The 22,659-nt window shown below is 41.7% G+C and overlaps 1 protein-coding gene across 5 annotated transcripts in view; it reads right to left on the bottom strand.

Moving 5' to 3' along the window:
• The window catches only part of LOC144294006 (uncharacterized), a 230,242-nt gene that overhangs the window by 27,567 nt on the left and 180,016 nt on the right, over positions 1-22,659 (bottom strand). For 2 of the 5 annotated variants that reach the window (XM_077865496.1, XM_077865490.1), the window contains one exon: positions 19,700-19,839. The exons of 2 other annotated variants lie outside the window; for them this stretch is intronic. The gene's annotated coding sequence lies outside the window, so the exon portion shown is untranslated. Of the gene's footprint in view, positions 1-19,699; positions 19,840-22,659 lie in introns of those variants that run through there. One more of the 5 variants, XM_077865483.1, reaches the window with a different exon arrangement.

Here is a 22,659-nt window from a genome sequence, read left to right as displayed (position 1 = left end):
AACATGGAGCCACACAAGGATCTGTCTACCACAGTTTATATCTGCCTTAAAACTTGCTTTACCCTCTTTCTTTCTTAAGACAAACAGCTTGGGCAGCCCTGGGGGCTCAGCGGTTTAGCGCCGCCTTCAGCCCAGGGTGTGATCCTGGAGACCCAGGATCTAGTCCCACGTCAGGCTTCCTGCATGGAGCCTGCTTCTCCTTCTGCCTGTTTCTCTGCCTCTCTCTCTCTCTCTCATGAATAAATACAATCTTAAAAAAAAAAAAAAAAAAGACAAACAGCTTTAGGGACGCCTGGGTGGCTCCATGGTTGAGTGTCTTCCTTTGGCTCAGGTAATGATCCAGGGATCCTGGGGTCAAGTCTCACATCAGGCTCCCTACAGGGAGCCTGCTTCTCCCTCTGCCTATGTCTCTACCTCTCTCTCTGTGTCTCTCATGAATAAATAAAATTTAAAAACCTTAAAAAAAAGACAAACAGCTTTATATTAATAGACTGTCAATGGTGAGTTTAACTCAATTCCAGGGCAAATGGCTATAAATTCAAATATAACAATGAACTATCCAGTTCAAACATAAAAATATGACAACAAGAACTACAGTAGGAAATCCTACTACAATTAAGCTTTTTTTTTTTTTTTTTTTTTTTAAGTAGGCTCCAATGTAGGGTTTGAACTCATGACACTGAGATCAAGACTTGAGCTGAGATCAAGAGTCAGATGCTTAACCGACTGAACCACCTAGCTATTTTTAATGCTCTAATTCCCTGTTGTTCTCTGTGAAATGTCCTCTGGGCATGTGTATTTCTACCATTCCCAATCTCACAGAGAAAGTATAAAACGATCCTCTTTAGTGTTTTTAGGGAAAATAAGATTTTACATCTAATGCATTTTTACCTTATTTCATGGCACCTGTGCTTGTGCATACTTTTGGAACCCTTCAGAGAGCTTGTGTTCTAAGAAGGATGGAGCACCAAAAGCAATTGTTTCAATACCCCAACATCAGACAACCCAAGTAACCCTATGGGGGAAAATCAAAAGACACGTGTATTTTGGAAATACACACATTTTTTGGTGCAAATGATGAAGGAAATAATCTTATCCCCCATGCCAGACCATTGTAAGACTTCCATGAATGAATTCATTATCTGAACACAAAGTGGCATTGTTCATTATTTCTGCTTTTGTTCTAATAAATGGGAGTATCCATCATTTTCAGCTCTGTCTCCTCACATGCTCGTTCTGTTTTCTATGTTCTTGATCTCATCATTTCTCCACTGAGCATGAAAGGGGTAGGAAAGATTGCCTCTCTTTGATGAAGATACATGATCATTTTTTGGTGATGATGTTGTACATGCTTGGAAGCATTCAGCTGCGGAAGCGAGGGGTTCTCATCTGTTTCATTGCAGCTGAAACACTGAACAGTTCCCCATCTGACGGATGGCACATGAACGCTGTTTGCTATGGTGAAGCCTTTTCCTCCTGGCAACAAGGAGGGGTGGGGATGAGAGGCTCAGGAATACAACGCTCAATGTATGGGTACGGACTGTGCAGGGCACTCTGCCCTGTGAATTTCTGATTCCTCTCCTTGTGAGAACAGCAATGATAATAACCAGAGTGAACACTGATTGAATGATTAATACAGCAAATGATATATAAAAATACTTAACAACAGAAACAGTGTAGGTATCAACCAGTCGGCATGGATGCTGGCGATCACAGCATCCATTCTGATGAGTCCATGTGCTCCTCGTTCCAGTTGTCAAGTGTGTTGATGACCGGCTGTTTGGACGTTTGAGCACTGCCAGTGTAAACCCTGCTTTGCCTTAAGCCCGGCACTGTGCCAAGCACCTAAAGGACCTTTGCTCATTGAATCTTCCCAGCCACCCTGCAGGATGGATGCTCTTGTTATTCTAACTTGACAAATGGGAAAACTGAGGCTTAAAGAGATTGGATGACTCATTTCATATCACATAACCAAGAGGCAGTGAGACTGAACTTGTACCCTGCTCTGCTGATCCAGGACTCTGAGCTGTTAAGTTCTACTTTCTAATAACTCTTTAGGAAGCCACACCCTACAGCTTTCTCTGTCCTTACAAGGAATGCGCACTTTACAAACATGAAAGCTAAACTTTATTACCCTGGTCTTAGTAATAAGTGAGGTAGCCCTTGGCCAATCCATTAATAAAAGCAATGCAAACAGCATAATGAAAATGACAGAATGAAGAATAAGCCCTGAGATCTGGCCCATGCTCCAGAAATAATTCTGGAATCGACCCAAGACTCTTCCTTAAAGTACCATGGAAGCCCAAAGTCCAAACTGGCCGTCCAGCCTGAGAGGGCATTTTTCACGTATTTGTCACAGATCCTAACTCTACATTCCTCTAGCCATTAAAAGAATTCTGTCTGGTTGCAGCTTTTGAAGCTGGGTTGATTTAGAGCAAAGCAAACAACTGGATTCCAGAGATGGGCCACATTGATCTTATGTCATTGTCTTTCTTGACTACATGGCTGGCTGGTTGGTTGAATTTTTTTCAGCCTCAGCCAGCAGCAACACCGCATCATCACTTTCTGTGAGCCATTCTTGATAGTGACACATTACTCTCTCAGAAAACTTGTTTTTCAGCTGTGACACACAGCACTGATGAAATCCTCATGCTCAACACACTGCCACAAGCTGTCTTCACGTTATGTGCTCAGTTGTCACCCTCATTTCTTTCCCATTCAAGAATGTGTAATGGAAATGCAAAAAGTGGGGGTGATGTTCCTAGAGGTATCCATTTGGACAACTTTCTTAGTATCTCTGAGTCTCAGTTTCCACACTTGTAAAATGTTATTGAAAATACAGGCTTTGGGTGTGGGGGAGGTCAGGGCATAGAAGAAGGTATGGTTAGTCAGAGCAAATCTTTATTTTAACTGTTCCACAACATTCACATAGATGAGATCCATTTTCGAATTGCAAAGAATGAGTTACTAACAATACAATACCAGCATCCATATTATCCATGTATGGAATTATGTATTGGATGTTTTGCACCAGGCTTGGCACATGCCAAGCACATGCCAAGCCTGGTGCAAAAGATATCTCATATCTCATTCATTCCTCAAAACAACTTTATGAAATTAGACCCTATGTGGGTATGTTTAACTACTGCTCTGGCTTATAGGAATAGATCAGCGGGTCCTGGGATAGAGGAACCAGATCTAGAGGGTCCATGTAGTTCTCCATGCTCCACCAGACAGCATGAGCATCCTCTGCTGTTGGCACCAAGAGGCTGTGTGGGTACTTAATGCCATGGAGCTTCCAGGTCCCACTCCAATGAGAAGTGCTGCCTGTGTTGAGTAGCTGCACAAGCCATCTAGGGAAGACAGCCCAGCCTCAGCAGCCAGCCAGGAAGCTACTGCCCAATCATCATCCAGCAGAAGTGATGCCTATCTGGCCTCAATGTGCTCCTGTGCAGTGTTCCTAGGACATATTCCACATGAACCATAACACTCACAAGCTCCCCCCAGTACTGATGGAGGCAGTGGTCATAGACACCAGGAGGATTAGGAGAGATGTGACACACATCTGGACCTGTACAACTTCCTTAGAGCAGGGCAGTGGTAAAATAGACCCACATTAACAGGGCTGTTTTGAGGAATGAATGAGCCTTGAGATGTATGCTATTGAGCACAGTCCCTGGGACGTCATAATCAATATCACAAACAATAATTACCAATTGCTATTCTTAGTAAATAATAATAACATAACAATAATGTAACCAGAATGCAAACATTCTTACTTTATTAGTAGTTACATACAGCCACCTCTGTTCACAGATAATCATGACAGGACCACATCACCACATTTGATTTAAGAAGCCCTGCTCCAAACAACAGGGAACACATGTGACTGCAGAATCAGAGTGGATTTTTCTGGCCTGGGTGATGGCTGGTCTTGGACGGCATTACCGAGTGCTGTCTCAGAGGAGCTGCTCCTGTCTCTAGCAACAGCCAGCCAGGGGCACAATGATAAACTGGCCCTATGTAGCTCTGAAGCCTGGGAAGAACCGCTGAACACCATCCAATGCAGCCATGAAACATCCTATGTCATCAGTGCCCAGCCAGGATATTGATGGTGCCATGTTAGATCTAAATGTTCTTACTTTCAAGGACATTGGGGTAGGTCATGGTTTAGCACCTGCCTTCAGCCCCGGGTGTGATCCTGGAGACCTGGGATCGAGTCCCACATCGGGCTCCCTGCATGGAGCCTGCTTCTCCCTCTGCCCCTCTCTCTCTCTCTCTCTCTCTCTGTCTGTCTCTCATGTATGAATAAATAAATAAAATCTAAAATAAAATAAAATAAATGTTCTTGCTTTCAAGGTCATTTCAGCCAGAGTAAAACTCTTCAAATAAGTGGTACTTCATGGCTTTTGTTTTGTTTTGTTTTGTTTTGTTTTGTTTTCAGTATGTCTAGACCTCTTAATAATACATGACCATTTTACTTCTCTTTCCACAGTTATGTGAAATCATGCAGAGATTGAATTCATTTAATCACATTTTCAGGCTATGGTGAACTTGTTTCTTTACCCTAGGTGTGGAGTCTTTGGATCTTGGGGCTAGAAAAGACCTGGGAGCCCGTTAGTCTGGTGCTGTCTACAACTGTTGGCAGAATGGGGATGGTATATATCTGTACTGTCTAGTGCAGTAGTCACTAGATATAGGTGACTATTGAGCCTTTCAAATGTGGCTGGTGTGAGAAACAAATTCTTAATTTAATTTAATTGTAATTAATTTAAATGTGAATAGCCATATGTGGCTAGTGCTACTTATTGGATAGTGAAGATCTAACCCAATCCCTTCATTTCACTGAAACCCAGAGACATACCAGAGACCTGCGTAGGACCTCACAACTGGGTAGAGGCACAGCAAAGCACAGAAAACACTGGTTACTGCCTTAGTCCATTCAGGCTGCTATCACAAAATATCATACATTGGGTGGCCTACAAAGAACAGAAATGGATTTCTCATCATTCTGGAGTCTGAAGGATCTGGTGCTGGCATAGTTGGGCTCTGGTAAGGGCCTGCTTCCTGGTTTATAGACAGCAGTTTATTCACTGTGCCCTCACATGGAAGAAGATGCGAGCCCTCTGAGGACTCTTTTACAAGGACGCTAATCTCATTTATAAGGGCCTCGCCTCTATGACCTAATCACCTCCCAAATGCCCCATTTCCCAACACCAACATACTGAAGATCAGGTGTCAACATATGAATGTAAGAGGAGGGTCCAAACATTCAGTCAATAGCAATCACCACCTCAGTGTTTTCTGTAGCACATCATGTTCTACTTATTTCTCCCCAGGCAGAAACATCGTTCCACCTACACACTTAGGTTATTGGGAGGGAGGAAGGGAAGAAGGGGAGATGGGCAGATGCAAGCTGCTTGTGTTGTCTTAGTCCACCAACCATGCAAACACTGAGGAGACAGGAGAAATAGAAAACACCCTGCCGGAAGAGTTAGTATCCAAAATATTTAAAGAACTGACACAACACCCTCCCCACAATAATCCAATTAAAAATGGGTAGAAGACATGCACAGACATCTCTCCAAAGACATCCAGAGGGCCAACAGGCACATGAAAAGAAGCTCAACATCACTCATCATCAGGGAAATGCAAATCAAAACCACAACGGGATATCACCTCACACCTGTCAGAATGGCTAAAATCAACAACACAAGACACAACAAGTGTTGGTGAGGATGTGGAGAAAAAAGAACCCTCGTGCACTGTTGGTGGGAATGCAAACTGATGCAGCCACTGTGGAAAACAGTATGGAGGTTCCTCAAAAAATTAAAAATAAAACTACCCTAGGATCCAGTAATCACACTACTGAGTATTTACCCAAAAAATACAAAAACACTAATTCAAAGGGATACATGCACCCTGATGTTTATTGAAGCATTATTTATAATAGTCAAACTATGGAAGCAGCCAAGCATCCATCAACAGATGAGTGGATAAACATATGGTATACATGTATACAATGGAATATTATTTGGCCATAAAAAAGAATGAAATCTTCCCATTTGCAACAACACGGATGCATCTAGACAGTATAACACTGAGCAAAATAAGTCTGTCAGAGAAAGACAAATACCATATGATCTCACTTATATATGGAATTTAAGAAAGAAAACAAAAGAACAGAGGAGGAGGAAAAAAAAAAAGAGAGAGGCAGACCAAGAAACAGACTGCTAACTATAGAGAGCAAACTGATGGTTACCAGATGCAAGGTGGCTAAAGGGATGGGGGAAATAGGGGATAGGGGTCAAAGAGTACACTTATAAAAATTTTTTAAAAAAAGAGTACACTTATCATGATGAAAAGTAAAAAATAAATAAAATGATAAAAAACATCAAACACCCAGTAATCTAATAAAAGATTTGTAAGACCTCCACAGTGAAAACCACAAAACATTGTTGATAGAAATTAATTAAAATCTAAACAAATGGAGGGACAGACTGTGTTTATGGACTAAATAATTCAATTTAATATAGATATCAGTTCTCTGCAAGAAAACCCCCCCAAACACACAACAAACAAAAAGACACCCACACATAACCACCCTATTTGACATACAAGAAGAACATAGAGGAGACTAGGAAATGGGAGCTGGAGATAGGACTGGTGAATTGTATCACACTGTAATGCAACAGTAACAATTTGCATTGCTTTTTTTTTTTTTCCAGTTCTGTTTCTATAGGATAAACCCATGCAGTGAAACATGAACCAGTTGAATACTGTTGAGGACCCACTATGTAGAAGGCCCAGTGTTTAAAACCATAGGCAATTTCCAAAAGCATAAATTACAGTCCCTCCTGGGGCACCTGGGTGGCTCAGTGGTTGAGTGTCTGTCTTTGGCCCAAGTGGTGATCCCGGAGTCCTGGGATCAAGCCCACATTGGGCTCCCTGCATGGAGCCTGCTTTTCCCTCTGCCTATGTCTTTTCCTCTCTCTCTGTGTCTCTCATGAATAAATAAATAGAATCTTTAAAAAAAAAAAAAAAGAGTCTCTGCCATTGTGATGAAGGAAAGATAATTTTCCCTTTGTTTCTGAGCATTTACTGGATCACCCCATAATAAAAAATTAACAAAAGAAAAACAATCCAAAGTTTATTTACATGTGTGTTTTATGTATACATGTGGATGTCCCCAGGAAAATGGAGTAACTCCCCAGGTGGCTTAATGAAAATTCAGATTAAAAGTAGCTTAGTAGGGAAGGGGAGGAGGACATAGGCCTTTCAGAGGAGAGTCAGTGATTCTTAGGAAATACGAATGGGCCCTTCAAAGAACAAATGGGAGATAGGACAGTTTCTGAAAGGGTGGAGTCAACATCAACATCTAGACTCTTCCTCTGCAATGGGACTCAGTCCTACCTTGGATGCCACTCTCCCCGAGGGGATCGATGACAACTGGGTTCCTCTCAGGGGATGTGTCTTAGGCAGATGTGGGGAGTTCAGAGAAATTCTCTCCCTGAAATTGCTGTTTTTCAAGTGTCAATGGTTCAAAATAACCAATGCGTCAAAGGGTGGCATATTCTGCTACCCTTCATCACTGACGCGGGGAAAAAAGAAAAAAAAAATTTGTATCGGATCCTACATAATGGCCACACGTCTTACAGACAGTGGCCTCTGGGCAAACCAGAGAGACAGGGACTGATGGATGGTCCCTGCTTCTGGGAATGTACTCTACCTTGGTGCTTCCTTCATAAGTTCTTTCATTTCCACTTAGGGACATCAGTAGTGTCCTGTCTTCATCTATGACAGGCTCAGGGGAAGCTAGGAGCCCACAGCTGGAAAGGGGGTGCAGCAAGCAAATGTGGTCCTCTCTGTGCTGCCCTCTGCATGCAACTCCACCTCCTAGGACTCCATTCTCCCATCTGTCAGAAAATCCACTTCAACTGGACAGGCTGTTCCCAGGATTCACCAGCCCACACACTGATCCACTCACACCCTGTCCCATTTCTAAACAGAGGCCGTGAACTCCACCAATACTTGAGACTTGATGCTGCCCCCTTACCCCAACATCCATTCTTCAAATCTTTGGCTATTGAATCCTTACTTTGGTACTGGGTCCTCTTTCGTCTCCTGCCAGCTCAAGCTTGGCTTATTTTTCTGGCTTTTCCTCCCCTCATGGAGGAAACACAGCTTTGAGCAGGATAAAATCAGAAAATGAGTGTAAGTGACACACCACAAAGTCAGCATTTAATAATAAGACTCGTTAAGTGGAATATCTGTTATCATTTATTAAGCTCTTATTTCGCACCAGCATTGTTCTGAGTAATTTACGTGTATTAACTCATTTAAATTTCCTGAAGCAAGATTCAAGTGCAAGTGATGTATTAAAAGCAGCGCGCCTTAACCCATAAGGGAGTAGGAGAAACAGGATGAAAAAGGAGAGGAGGGGGCGATTTTGGCACAATCCTGCCGGTCTGATCGCACTCGGGAGCGCTGCGGTGTAAAGGATGCCTCAGGATGGGACTGCTGAGCTTTCTTTTCTTTCTTTTTTTTTTTTTTTTTTTTTGAGCTTTTTTGCAGAGTGAGACCCCCGACGGTCCACAACTGGGACCAGGGTAAAGACAACCCAGAGGCCTCCTAGTGCTCTGCCCCTGCGGGTGGACAGCTCCAGTGGTCGGAGGAAGTCCACCAAAGAGACTTGTGGGTGTTCGTGTGCAGGTGGAAGCAAAAATAGAGAGAAGCCAAAGAAGGGAGGCAGAAAACACTGAAGGGCTGCCAAGAAGTCTGGTAAAATGCCAACGATGTCTCCTGCAAGCCTTACGACAACGAAAATTCACTTAAGATGAAGCACAGGAGGTTGAGTAACTTGCTCCCATCACATAGCCAGTAAACAGAAAATAAGGATTTAAATCTAGGCAGGCCGCCTCTCAAGTAAATCTGTGCCCTTCGACCTGGTGCAGTATCAGCCCCTGACCTAACCGCTGCTCCTGCTGTTTACAGACATAATGCCGCTGTGTTGGTCCATGCTGCAGACATCTGGAAACATCCTCAAGGGAAGCAAATTGTCCCTTCATATAGGACGTCCTTTGTCCTCCCGGCTTGTCTCAGCCTCCACCACCATAATGCAATCAGGACGCTTTTCATCTCTATCAGCTCCTAATTCCTGCAATTTTCTCATAATGGCACTCCGGATCTTGCTGCTGACGACAGCACCATTCATGGTCACGCCGTGGGTGCTGGGCTTAGGCACCAGGTGCAGGCCCCCAAGACCCCCGGCTTTTCATCTGAAACAAATTTCATTTATTTCAACATTTTGAGAAATGCTGCTCTCCCTTCAAAATGTGAGATCACTCTTTCCTGGAAAGAGTTTGACCACAGTTTGTTTGTTTGTTTGTTTGTTTGTTTGTTTGTTTTTTCTACAAAAATAATGTCAAAGTAGTTCCTGTTGGTTTAAGCGATTAGAGAAAGTATGGACTTTATCAAGTACTTTGGCATCACGCAGCAGCCGAGGTACCTTTGATACTTGAATTCATAACCTCTGGCCGTGGGGGTGAATGAACAGACTATGAACTTCTAGGCCATAATTGATGGGATGATGATAAAAACATCATTTAACATATTGATAAAAAGTTGCAGATTAAATATGTATTATTTTTACATGTGACTGATTACTTTTTATAATCAGAAAAACAACAACTAATATGATAAAGCAGTGATCCTAGCCATTACCTAACACCCTAGAGCAGAGTTTCTTAAGCTTGGCATTCTGCACATTTCTTTCCATGAAGGGCTGTTCTGTATAGTATAAGATGTTTAGCCTTGCTGCTGGCTGTTGCTTAGCAGTGGCCAGTAGTGGTACGCACCCCTACAAGTTGGGATAACCAAAAATATCTCCAGACAGTGCCACATGGCCCCTGGGAAACAAAACTGCCCCCAGTTGAGAATTATAGTCCAGAGGGCAGTAACAGAGAAGGGGTGTCCCATGGTGTGACTGCTGGGCTCACACCCACCAACCTCTCTGACAATCTCCCCTTCTTGGCTTCTGTTTCACTGGTATTTCTGAGGTTGACCAATTTTGGTTCCTTCTGGCAATTTCTCACTACTATCATCTTTTCAATGCCCACACTGTTTCAAGCTTTGGTCCACTGACTGCATTTCTTTCTTTCTTTCTTTTTTAGAAAAGATTTTATTTATTTATTCATGAGAGACACACAGAAAGAAGCAGAGACATAGGCAGAGGGAGAAGCAGGCTCCATGCAGGGAGCCTGATGTGGGACTCAATCCCAGGACTCTGGGATAACGACCTGAGTCAAAGGCTCAATCTCTGAGCCACCTAAGTGCCCCACTGACTGCCATTTCTGAACCTGGGTTGTCCCCATGGCCATTGTGTCTGGAGCACGAGCCTCATTTTCTTGCAAGTTATTATATAACTCATTTTCAGCACTTCCCTTTAGTAACTTTGTTTCAATCTTATGATGTCTAAAATAACAGGGGAAACCAAGGGGAATTGAGAGTGCCCATTTTGACATGTCAGAGAAAACTGGCAATGGAAAAAGAATCCAGATTTCCTAGGACCTAGTGATGAGACATTTTCATTTTTAAAAGTATGATCATTTGAGTCAGAAAAGTTTTAGTAATTCTGACCAAAATGTTCATATCCACAGCCACAAAAGGCAGCTCTTGTATCTTTTTTCAAAGTTCAGGCTGAGTAGCAAGCAAATTTTGCTCATCACACCATCATGATGGATATCTCTTTCCACTGTCTTTTCTCATCGAGTCTCTGGAGTTGGACTCTACAAATGGGCCACCCAAATTACCATGCTGCCATGATCCCAAGCCAGGTTTCTGAGGCTGGGGGTCTGAAGAATGCCTGCTTTCCCTTAAAACCTTCCCTTAAAAATTATACAGTTTTAGGACACCTGGCTAGCTGAGTTGGTAAAGCATATGACTCTTGATCTCAGGGTTGTTGAGTTCAAGCCTCATGTTGGGCTTAGAAATTACTTAATAAATATATATATATATATATATATGTTAAATATATATATGTTAAAATTCTTATATGGAAACATTAGGAAAACTAACCTCTCATGTTTGAAGCTGGTGTCTAAATATTTGTCTTGCCAAGACCTATGAACAGTCAAATTCAATGCTCATGACCATTCAAAGGATGATTCGACTGGATCCAGTGAGTCTATTTAAAACTCAGCTAACTGTACTCCAGACCTCTGTTTGTCTAAAATCTTCTCCCCTTTCAAGATCTAATGCCTTACATGATGCTCTCCCCTCTCTGAGTGCCCACACCACTGTGGTCATATTTGTATTGCTCTCCTTTATACTACAGTTATTTGTGATGCATTTGTTTTTGTCTTTCTCTAACTACATGTTTCTTATTTCTCTTTCTTTCATTCATATGTGTGTACAGGATCTGCCTCTGTACAGAGTAGGATCCCAGCAAGTGCTTGTGCAATTGAACTTTCTTTTTGGGGAATAACCCCAGGTCTTTCTGTACCATGTAATGAGTCTTTTTTAAAAAAATTTTTAAAGATTTTATTTATTTATTCATGAGAGACAGAAACAGAGAGAGAGAGAGAGGCAGAGACACAGGCAGAGGGAGAAGCGGGCTCCATGCAGGGAGCCCGATGCAAGATTTGATCCCGGGATTCCAGGATCACACCCTGGGCCAAAGGCAGGTGCTAAACCGCTGAGCCACCCAGGGACCCCCCATGTAATGAGTCTTGACTGAGGAAGGAAGGAAGGGAGGAAGGGAGGGAGGGAGGGAGGGAGGGAGGGAGGAAGGAAGGAAGGAAGGAAGGAAGGAAGGAAGGAAGGAAGGAAGAAATGCTATTTTTTTTTACTTAAATGGGCTTAAATACCAGAGTCTTTTAGGAGGTATGAAATGTTCTGTTGAAATCACATTAAGATTATAATGACGTATTTGCCTCACCTAAAGGTAAAGGTCATTATTAATGAGAACTGAGTAAATACCATTCTTGTCCTGCCCCATAATTGCCAAATGTATAAAGAAAGGAAAATTATTGCTTAGTGTACAGATAAAGCTTCTTTCCTTGCTCATGAGCCTCATTTCCTTTTGATTGTCTGAGTTTTCCTATGGCTTTATGGTTGTGAAGGACGGGAAATAATAAAGTGCTGCTTTATCCACTGGGAAGCACCATGACTTCTGTGGTATGTGAACATCTGTATGCTCTCTCCTCAGAGCAGGAACTTTGGTCATGTGATGGCATTTCCTCCAAATACAACCTCCATCTGCCTGGATCTGAATTTTCCATTATCAAACAGATTCTGCAGCATCCTGCAGCTGTTCTGCTGCGTTCACGCAAGGCTATGATAAACCACAGTCACCAGTGGCTGCTCACTCTATGTGGTTCCAAAGGCTTGAGAGAGGATAGTCAAAGTGGAACTCAGGCTTAAGTGAGACTTCAGTTAACTGTAAGGAAGGTTTCCTGAACAAGAAGGTGGCCCAATCACACAGACTCAGAGACACGTGGTCTTACTTGCATAGCTTATGCAAAGCATACACCAGAGATAAAAAGAATTCCTCTCTAAGACAGTAATGTTAGATGCCAAAGAAGATGTGATGAGATCTGAAGGCTTTGGGATACATAGTTAATGTGGAATCAAACCCCTTGGGGTTTTATATGTTAGAACTTGGAAATCTAACCAAAATGGGTGGAGAGAATTGAGAAGGATGTGGTCAAAGCACAGTCCAGAGAAATGGATAGGACCAAGTCCAAGTATCTTTAGTATGAGGCCTTCACTGGGTGATCCATATGCTTGGAAGGCAGGTAGGCTTCAAGGATTTGAAATTTTGTACATCTTTATAGGACAAATGTTCTTCCCTAGAAAGTGAACATTTAACAATCAGGTTGACCATGGAACTAGACCATCTAAACAAAGGGAGAAAGAAAGTGGGTACTGGTCCTGTGGAGGTCAAGATGTGAGAATGGGGGACATTTTGGAAGGTAAAGAAGTTAAAATTCTTAAAGGAGAAGTGGGGCAGTTCAAGTGTAAGGAGTAAGGGACGTAGTTTTCTGTGTTTATCTCACCCTGCTGGCATACTTAGCTCTAATCCTATAGACTTCTGAAGGGCAGAGACTTTATAAGGTGACACAATCAGATATGCTCTAGTTCCTGAATATTTAATGATGGGATGCTTTCCAGTTGCTTACTTCCTTTGTTATTTTTAGCTCCTACGATCTCAATAAGACAGAGATGCCATGGCTTTCTTCCAGATGCTGCCATAGAGCAGGCCTAAAATAAAAATTAAATGAGGTGGAGTGGTAGACACATTAGCTGTGGAGGTATAAATGGTAGCTGCTTTCACAACATGATGTGAAAGGCTTCAAGGACAGCATTGCCCATTGATTTACCATAGATAATGTTAGCAACCCCATCATTATCAGGATTATTGGACTATATTGTAATTTTACTCCTGTTACACGGAAATGTATCAGTCACTGAGACTTTAGTATGAATCAGGATTCCCCTCCTTTTTTCTCAGCTGAAAGTATGTTGAGATGGTGCACTTTGTATTTTGTTTTATTATTATTATTCTTTTTATTTTTACTTTGCTTCAAGTAAGAGAGGAGAGGGAAAAACAGGGTTAGAAAATGGGAGCAGAATTGGAGGGGTGATCGAGTGAGGAAAGGAAGGAGAGTTTCAATGGAAAACCGGCAGAAAGGTGGAAAACGCTTGGATGACCCTAAAGACAAACTTAAGTGGCCTTACAGACTGTTCTAGGGATGGAATGTCACCTTGATTTCCCTATTGGTTCCTATATTAGATCACAGGCATTATAAGGTTTGAGATCAAAGTGCCTTAAACAATGCAGGTAATATCAGGACTCATTTGAGCCGAGCCCAGAGGTTATTGATCTTTCCAGACTGTTTTTCTGGCTTAGCAGTGACATCAAGGTCTCAGTTTATTTCCACTAAGCCCTGGTGTGTGTCAGTTCCACTTTATAGCTGCCACCAGTCCTTCATTATCCTTTTTTTTTTTTTTTTTTTTTTTTCAGGGAGAGATAAGCAGTTTCTAGGAACTCTTTCATGACAGCAAGAAAATTTATTTCCCAAAAGCTCCCAGGAAAGCATCTTCTCATACATTACTGTCCACAATTTGGTTTCATGCCCATTCCTGAATCATTGCCTGCAGGGGGGAGATGCCATGCGTTGATTGCCCTCGGAACCAAGAACCAACCTCTAGAGATGGTGCCGCGCCCTCCCAGGTGGCCTCTTGCCGCGATGCCAAGAAGCTGGTGCTCTCCCCCGAGCGGAGCGCCTTGGGCAGCCCCGTGGGCCTGAAGGAGCCGCAGCAGGTCCCGGACAAGGAGGGTCCTCTCGGGGGCGGGGCCGGCGGAGGCTGGGGGGTGAGCAGGGCTGGGGCTGGGGAGGAGGCTTCACGCGCAGAGAGGCCGCTGGGCCCCAGGCCAGTCGCTGCAGTGTGCAGCCCCAGCGGCGGGGGGCGCGAGCCAGCGGAGGGGGACCGCTGCGGAGCACGCAAATGCCAGCCGGGGACAACGCGCAGCATGACTCGCAGCGGTGCACCAGGTCGCCAAGCTCTGCTCCCAGTCGCGAGTCGGACGTTGGCACGGAACAGTGGGTCCTGCTCTCTGCGCATGCATAGATTCATCCTACTCGTGTGGAAATGCAGTTCAAGTGTTTGGAGAAACTTCTGTTTCTTCTTATCTGTGCATTACGCTCAGCTTATTAATGCTCCCAACAGCTCCATGCTTCAGAGTTTGTGGATTACCTTGTTGATTAATTGGAGGTGGGGGAGATTAAAGCTACACTATTGCTAAGCTATTTTTACTATAACTTAAACCATGTTTTTATAAGCGCCCAGGTTTCCTAGAAGGTGCTGACCCCTCAGTGTTCATTCTTGCGCAGCAAGGATTTGGGTGGTGGTAATTTAGGCATGATCTGTTTCTAGTGCCAGTTGACAGTCTGCCTGAGTCCAGGTATAGACTGTTCACTTACCTCATCACTAATGTTGGGCGATGAACAAACCTTTGATACTTCACTAAAGAAGAGGAGCCAGCTTTGCTTTTTATACCTTTCACTTACTATTGTACTTTACTAAAATAACAGTAAAACAACAACAACAAAGAACCAATCAGTCTAGCAAAGGGGATGAGATTGGATTAACGAAACACGAGCCACACCTGGACCTGGAGGTGAAGTCCATTGCCTTCTATGATATTTTTTTTAATTTTTTTTTTTTTTTTATTTGTGATAGTCACACACAGAGAGAGAGAGAATGAGGCAGAGACACAGGCAGAGGGAGAAGCAGGCTCCATGCACCGGGAGCCCAACGTGGGATTCGATCCCGGGTCTCCAGGATCGCGCCCTGGGCCAAAGGCAGGCGCCAAACCGCTGCGCCACCCAGGGATCCCTGCCTTCTATGATAAAGGCCATAGCTGCCACTCAGTGGGAGAGAGACAAAAAATGCTCAATTTACTACTCCTTCACTAGTTTTAGTTTTCAACAAATACAGAGTATAAAGAAAGATGGAACTAACATTTATTGAGGACCTCTATGCTTTACATATGCTAGCTCATTCAGGTCTTACAACATCTTCTATGGTAAGAATTATTTCTGTGATACTGAAAAGAAAACTGAGATGTCAGCTAACTTACCTGTGTTTACACAGCTAGTAGAGTCGCAGAGCTGAAGCATAAACCAAAGTCTGCCCATATCCAAATTTTACCAACTGTTGTCTTCTTGATTATTGCTAATCTATTGTCTATTATCATATTTATTGGTGATTATGAGAACTCAATTTATTTAAACATTTATTGAGTACCTACTCTTTGCATATACCACACTGTACTAGGCCTTGCTCTTCACTGAAAAAGGTTTATATATCTAGAAGCTAATAAATTTCCAGTCCATAAAAAGGGAGAGTGATGAGGTAGTAAAAGGAAGAAAGTATACAAATATTTATTCCCTTATTTATTTATTCAGTTCATTTGGGAAATCTTTACCGACCATCTACTTTGTGCCAATCATTGGGTCAGCCACTATTTGCAGCCCATGCCTAGATTTGGCTCACAGGCCATGAGTGGACAACCTCCGGCTTAATACGAGATTAAGTGTAGTTCCGCATCACATATGCAATTTTATCAAAAACAAGTACAATTCTGAGTGCCTCAATCAAGGAAACTAATATCTGGCATGTATATTGCCACTTAATCATCCCCTCCACATACACTCCCAACATACACATCTTACCGGTGGCAAACATTACTAATCAACTGCTGTACTTTATACCTCTAAATCTAAATGTGACCCCATAATCTTTTTACTTGATTCACTTGCACTTAATATTTTTCAAATGAATAATAGTACATTTATGTAACTTTAAAAATATGCTCAACATAATTCTGAACATTTACTACATATTAACTCCTTTATTCCTCATAATCTCTAGGATGTGGATATTATTATAATAAAATAGTGGTATTTTATATGTGGCTAAGTTTAGGAAGAGACAGGTTAAACACTTGTCCAAGCCCACCCAACTGGTAAGGATAGAACCAAAATTTGGAGTTGGGTTGTCTACATCTAGGTGTGTAATTTTAACCACCTGCTTATACTGCCTCTCAACACAGTGTAACAAGCAGGAGGCTCCTTCACCATATGAAGCTCCGACCCTACCAATTGATCATACCAATCAACCAGTCAACCATAATAATCAATCTGGTTAGCTGATGAAGAATTAAAAACCTAGGATTTATTTATTTTTTATTTTTAAAAAGATTATTTATTTATTTATTTATGAGAGAGCGCACACATGAGCTAGAGGGAGGGTGGAAGGAGGGGAAGGGAATCTTAAGCAGACTCCTCACCTAGCAAAGAGCCCTACACGGGGCTCAATCCCAGGACACTGAGATCATGACTTGAGCCGAAATCCAGAGTTCAGATGCTCAACCAACTGAGCCACTCAGGCATCCCAAAAATCTAGGTTTATTTTGAGACTACTTCTAACATGACCCAATCTATGTGGCTTGAACTTTAAGAAAATCATGATTGCATGCATGGTATCTCATTGAGAACATGTTCTTGAAACCAGTTTCTCTCTTGCTACAATTTTTGAAGAACTGGGGGAGGGGTAGAAATTTATGCTCTATCTATCTATACTGCTTAAAAATTAGCTTCTTCCATCAAGGCGTTTCTCCTTTTGAGAAGAGGTATCAATATAAGGATTTGTGTTCAATAAAGCAAACTGATGCTATTTCTATTTTAGTGCTAATGAAGGAATAAAGAGATAGAAATAATACAAAACAACAGGAATGTTCAAAAAAGTTCATCTGTTTTGGAACAGTTCATTCTACAGCTCTTCAAAGCAGTAACTTTTCTTGGTGGCCAAGAAATGAAGTAATTAGTGCAAAGAAAGTAATATCAGGATGAACTCTGAAGGTGGTAAGAATTTGCTGCAAACTGGGATGGATAGTAATTGAGATCTGAGTCTAATTTGTTATTTCAAAATTATTTCAATCTATAGTATCCATTCTATAGCTAAAATTAGAAAGACTGTCATCACCAAATCTTGGCAAAGATGTGGAGCAACCGGAACCTTTCTATGTTGCTGGGGGGAGTGAAAGATGGTACAACCACTTGGGAAAACTGTTGGAAGTTTTTTATAAAGTAGAGGCCAATCCTATCCTACAATGACAAAATCTACTTTTAGATATCACCCAGGAGAATTGAAAACATACCCATGAAAAAACCTGCATGAGCATGTCTATAGCAGCCTGATGCATAATAACCAAATACTGGAAACAACCCAAATGTCAGTCAACAAGTGAATGGGTAAACACATTGTAACACATTTGTACACATTTGAGGGACAAAAATGAACAAACTAGCGTCACACAACTATATGAATCACCACCATATTATGCTGAACAAAAGCAGACAGACACAAAAGAGCACGTATTGGTTGATACAATTTACATGAAAGCTGAAAATAGGGGGTAGATATCCAGAGTGGTCACTGGAAGGCAGGGGGTGGACTGGAAAGAGGCTGACAAAAGTTGCTGGGGCACAACATTTTTTTTTTCAATCATGATCCTGGTGATGGTTACATGGATAGATCCATCTGTCAAAACTTACAAATTGCAAATGTAAGATCTATGCATTTTACATTTAAACAAAAGAATAAAAGTGCAGAAAGTGAAGTGATCTACTGTGGTCATAAAAAGTGAACTTTTGACCTGACTCTCTTGGTCTTATCTCCTTAATATAATCCATTTTAAAATCAATTCAACCTGTGGACTAATCACAAACTGTCATCATTTAGACTAAAAGTACATTTGATAAAGCCTTTCTGAAGAAAGGTCCAAGTTCATCACTTTTCTGTTGAATCATTCCACTTGTTTTTATGTGTGTGTTTGTATTTTATGCTAAATGTGGTTCCTTTCTTGGTAAAGAGAATAGCATTGAATTGGGAATGTCTGTGGAATTCAGGTGATACCTACATGGTCAATTAGGAGGTTGAGTTACTAAAGGTGTTATTCTTCACTCTGGTTAAAATTTTCTAGAAGTTGTTCATATTTGTCAAGAAGGCAGAATATTTTCTTTCTAGAGTAGTGAATTAGGAATGAACCTGTTAGACACATTGATATTCATGTTGTACACAGTGGTTTCCTATTTCTCTTGGCCTGTTGGTTCTCAGATTATTTAATTAAAAAAGAAGAAAGAAAACAAAGTTTTAGTCTTTATGTGAAATCCAGTCTTTCCAGAGAATCAGAAACTGATCCTTTTGTTGTTTGATGTAATCAAGTTGGTTCCATGATGACTGACCTGATATCTTCTAGCTAAAATTACCCACCACGCAGCAAGCAGGGTCAGATACTAAGACGCATGAATCCCCTGGTCACCTGAGCCATGGTCTGGTTCTCTTGTTGTGAGGTTGGAGGCTGAAGTCACTAGAAGCTAACTCCTTTTTTTTTTTTTTTTTTTTTTTTTTAAGATTTTATTTGTTCATGAGAGACACAGAGAGAGAGGCAGAGACACAGGGAGAAGCAGGCTCCATGCAAGGAGCCCAACGTGGGACTCGATCCCGGGTCTCCAGGATCACGCCCTGAGCCGAAGGCAGGTACTAAACCGCTAAGCCACCCGGGCTGCCCTAGAAGCTAACTCTTAACAAGAAATATAACACATCACTGTTTAATTCAACCTTGCAGCTAATCACTCACCTGCGTTGGGAAAAATCATGCATAAATAGAGTTTTGTATCTCCTCTCCATGTCTCCATGAAAGGAAGAGGGTCAGGGCCAGGCTCAGAAACACTTTCCAGCTGTGCCATGGTTGTCATTCTGCTCTCCCTTCTTTGCTGACCCCACTTACTAACTCTAAGCAATATTAGATTTTGGTGTTCAAGTGGTACAAATAGCTTAATGTTTAGCAAGGACATCGAATTTATTTTGTATCTTTGTGGAAAATACTACTACCTCACTCTAGTGACAGTTGGGCCAGGGTGGGCAGCACAAAGAATTATGGCTCATATTTTTGACTTTTGGCAAAACTTCCCATTTTCTTTTTGACTCACTGTCTCTCTAATTTCTTTTGCTTTTATGCTCTGTTGGCCTTGGGTGAGCAATTTTATTTATATCCCATAGAAAAGGCATTTTAGGTGGGGTTCACCGGAAGCCGACCCAGGGACTGAGATTTACAGTAAAGTGCTTTATTAGGAAGAATAACTGGGATGAGATAATGAGGTAGTGGGAGGTTTGGTGGGGAATAGAAGGAAGCTGGTCAGTAGGGCAGTATCAAGCACGATCTCACCAAGGATTGCTTTAAAACTTCAGGAGAATTGGAGAAGGTACCTGTCTCAAAAAAAAAAAAAAAAAAAAAAAGAAGAGAGTTGAAGTATTTATTTATACTCTTGTGCCCATCAATGTTAAAGGCTCTCTCAGGAGTGCACAAATTCCCAGGCTCTCATGGCTCTCTGTGCACACAAGCAAAGGGAGGTCTGGAACTAAAGATAGCCCTCTGACAAAGTGACCCAGGTTCCCACTGTTATGAGTGAAAGCACCCTAGGAGTCTGTGCATAAAAAATGTAATAGGAACAAAAATGGTAAAGGAATCCTAGTGGATACAGGCGAAGCACCAACATTCACCCAGTAGCAGGCTTCTCTCTGGGGGCCTGTGATGGGACAGAGATGATCCCTTCCTTCTTCTTCTCATCCTCCCTTCTTTTCTGCTCTCTACTCCTCTTTTCCCCCTTGTTCTTCTCTAAGCAACTTTCTGAATAGTGGCCTGACTTGGCATGTTTTTGGCTCTGCTTTTGAACTACTTGGCTAATTTCTCTGATTGTTCCCATTGGCAAAGTGCAGTATTTTGAAGACTCTTTTTACCCCCCAATCTTATTTTAATTCTTAAAAGAATATCAAAGTGCTATGTAGTTCCCTCAGGCTCTTTTGGGTTCCTGTCATTCCAAGCAAGTTAGACAATGTTTGACTACTTTTCCTTTCCTCTTATCTGTCACTTTCCATCTTGCCATTACTTGTATTCACCCTGGAGCTCTTGAGCTCATGTTTTGTTTCAGTGTATGTCTAGGGCTTATAGACTTTATGTCAGTTCAGAATGCTTTTGGGTGCGTTCTGAAAGGAAATAGTTGGCCAGATAGCTGAACAATATCTAAGACCCAGAATCTCTCTTTCTTTCTTCAGCTCTGTCATCTTCAGGTCACGTCCTTCCTCACTCATGTTCATCATTCCACAGGGGGACAAAATGGCTGCTGTGTGTCAGGGCTTCGCACCCACACAAGGAAGGAGAAAAAGAGAAGGGATCATGCTAACACCATCTAGCCTTTTTTTGGAAAAACAAAACTTTGTTATGATCCTCCAGGAAATTCTGTCATTATGCCTTGTTGGCCAGAACTTGACCAGGTGCCTCTCCAACAGCAAGGGAAGCTGAAAAAGCAAGTAGCTAGTCATGAGGAAACAACAAGAAAAAAAGGTGAGAAAGTGTTGGATTACTCACTGAGCAGTATCTGCCAGAAGTATCACAGAAATACTTAAATTGGTAGAAACGTTTATATTTTCTCCCAATATCTTTGTGGTTCAAAAGCAGTACCTATAGGTATATATATATGTATATACCTATACACTGTATTATACTAAGTATATAATAAAATATATAGTATATTATACATTAATAAAAATGTATTTATAAATATATTGCAGAAATATATTGCAATATATTGCAAAAATAATGCAAAATTATTGTGCATAATTGCTTTTGTCTAATACACTTGGATTGAGCACATGAGCAGTACATATTTGATATCTGAGTGAACAATAAATAATAAAGAATAAAGAAAAGTGGAAACTACATTTTTTTCAGAAAAAAAGGAGACAAAAAAAAGAAAGAAAAAAAGGAGACCGTATAATATTTACTAGCTGCTCCCAAAAGTAAGCTAGCTTTTTTCAGTGAAGAGATGTGTCCTCACTTTCAAGCAAGCTTGTGTTATTTTCAAATTTTAAAGAACTATATTTGAATGATAATCTTATCAAAACAATCTAACTCAAGTGTCCTTTCAAGCGGAATATTCATTTTCAATAATGCCATCTTTTAGTCATTAGAGATTTCCACTTCTCTGGGGGTTCCTTACATCTTCTTGTCCCTGAGGGATGCTTCAGGGAAGAAAAATAATTCAGGCAGTTAGGGATAAAGATGAAGAAACATACAATTTTTAAAAATTACAAAACCAAGGCCACCTGGCTGGCTCAGTCTGTAGAGCATGCAACTCTTGATCTTGAGGTTGTAAGTTTGAGCCCTACATTGGGTATAGAGATTACTTAAAAATAAAAAATCTTTTTAAAAAATTACAAAACCTATGGGAGGCTAGAATTACTCATTACATGAATTAATGTAATTAAATGCAATTTAATTTGACCTGTAATTAAATGGCTCTATTCTTCCAATGTTGACATGCTACCCAGAAGTCCTTTCTTCTGACATCATTGGTCAATGATTTATGGGCTTTCTTCCCATGGCTTCCTTACGTTGTCTAGCTGTCATCAGTTGGTTTCTGAGATATGAGAGTAGACTATCTAGGAAGTGATAATTCAAAGTCCATGGTTACTGGGCCTTGTCCTTACATCTAATGTACTCAGCTGGATTCTGCTCCAGGAGGAGATAAAAATGAGAAGCTACTGGAACACTTAATTTGTAAGAGGCAGCCAGCTGCATATTGACCTTCAACTCCTAAGGATACCCTGCCAAAATGATAGTTGCTTAGTTTCCAGAGTCAAACTTACTGATAAAACCCAAAGTCTTTCTCCCAGTAGACTGTGTGTGTGTGTGCGTGTGTGTGTGTGTCTGGGGGGGGGGGGGCGGGGAGAGAGAGAGAGAGAGAGAAAACACCTTAGTTTGAATGGTGAAGAAGGCCCCCTGTCTGTGTATTTTCAGAACTTGATGGAGGCTATTGGTTTTCCTTCAAAAGCCCACTCCTCAGCACAGGTCAAAGCTTTCCCTAATACATGAGCCATTAACACCCTGTCCTTGGGGCACCTGGGTGGCTCAATGGTTGAGTGTCTGCCTGTGGCTCAGGTCATGATCCTGGGGTCCTGGGATCGAGTCCCACATCAGGTTCCCAGCAGGGATCCTGCTTCTCCCTCTGTGTCTCTTCCTCTTTCTGT

The sequence above is a fragment of the Canis aureus genome, chromosome 22 (assembly GCF_053574225.1).
Source record: "Canis aureus isolate CA01 chromosome 22, VMU_Caureus_v.1.0, whole genome shotgun sequence".
Lineage (NCBI taxonomy): Eukaryota > Metazoa > Chordata > Mammalia > Carnivora > Canidae > Canis > Canis aureus.
Note: the sequence above shows the minus strand (reverse complement) of the source record. Positions and strands in the feature narration are given on the sequence as shown.